Source organism: Nematolebias whitei, chromosome 19 (genome assembly GCF_014905685.2).
Source record: "Nematolebias whitei isolate Nwh7 chromosome 19, NemWhi1, whole genome shotgun sequence".
Taxonomy (NCBI): Eukaryota; Metazoa; Chordata; class Actinopteri; order Cyprinodontiformes; family Rivulidae; genus Nematolebias; species Nematolebias whitei.
The window spans coordinates 14,366,967-14,368,176 of NC_056516.1; positions in this window are offsets into that span (position 1 = coordinate 14,366,967).

The following is a 1,210-nucleotide window of genomic DNA, read 5'->3' on the forward strand; positions in this document are numbered from 1 at the left end:
ATACTATAGAATAAAAGAGTATAGTATACAATAGTAAAGTTAATATAGTTTATTATTGTATAGTATAGTATAAAATAGTATAGTATAGAATAGTAAATTTACAATAGTATATTTAATATAGTATAGTATAGTATAGCTTGTATTGTGTAATATAGATAGTATAAATACTATAAAAAGTATAGTATATTATAGTATAGTATTGTATAGTATAGTATAGTCAATTTTTGCATTTCATGATGAACGAGTACATGACTATTGCAGTAACAAGTTTACTTGTTTAAATGCATTTGCTCTTTTAAAAATACTCTGTCAGAAAGAGTGCAATAATAATAATATAATAATAATAACAATAATAATAATAATAATATGGAAACACTAGCATTTCTTGGAGGAATGCATACTCCCTGCCACTGTTTAAATTTTCTGATATAGCTTTTCTGATCGAACATGGTAAATGACGCCATGCGTCATATCATGCAGTAATATTAGATCTTGCAAGATGTTTTAATACTCAGTGTACATGACAGGCATAACTGTCAGCTACTACCACATATAATGTTGTCTCAGTATCTGCTAAATTAATGTTATGGCAATTTTATGTTGAGAAGTGTTAAACAGCAGTGGTAGCCATCTTACATGGATCAATAACAAAAGTTAATCAATTGTAGATGATTATTAAATTATAATTGTCAAACTTTCTGAGAGTTTCACTGAAGTTGGTTATGTGATAAAATAAATATTTTGCTAACAGACAGACAGGCTTATGCCAAACGTAAGCAAATATGCTAGGCCTAACTCTCACCTACAACCATGCCAAGTTTCAGCTCATTATCTGTCAAACAGACTGAGTTAGACATTTTTGACTTGCTGAGATTGATCGGCTATGGCGGCCATCTTGAATTTGGTTGAAAAGCTAATCAGTTATAGAACATTATGGAGTGATTACTTTCTGACAGTTGCAATGAAGGCTGTCTAGTGGTTGAAGAGATATTTTGCTAACGGACCATTTTTGTGTTCGCTGAGGTAGATTATCTGTGGCAGCCATCTTGAATGGGATTTACTCTAAAAAGTTTCATTACAACCCGTCCACTTGTTCAAAAGCTATTTCACTAAAGCTCCCACTCCTGCTTACATCCATACGTGGAGGTACGAGCGTACCCCCCAGGGCATGTCCGTGCAAAGCTCAATTTTTACAGCCGCATATGTGTAC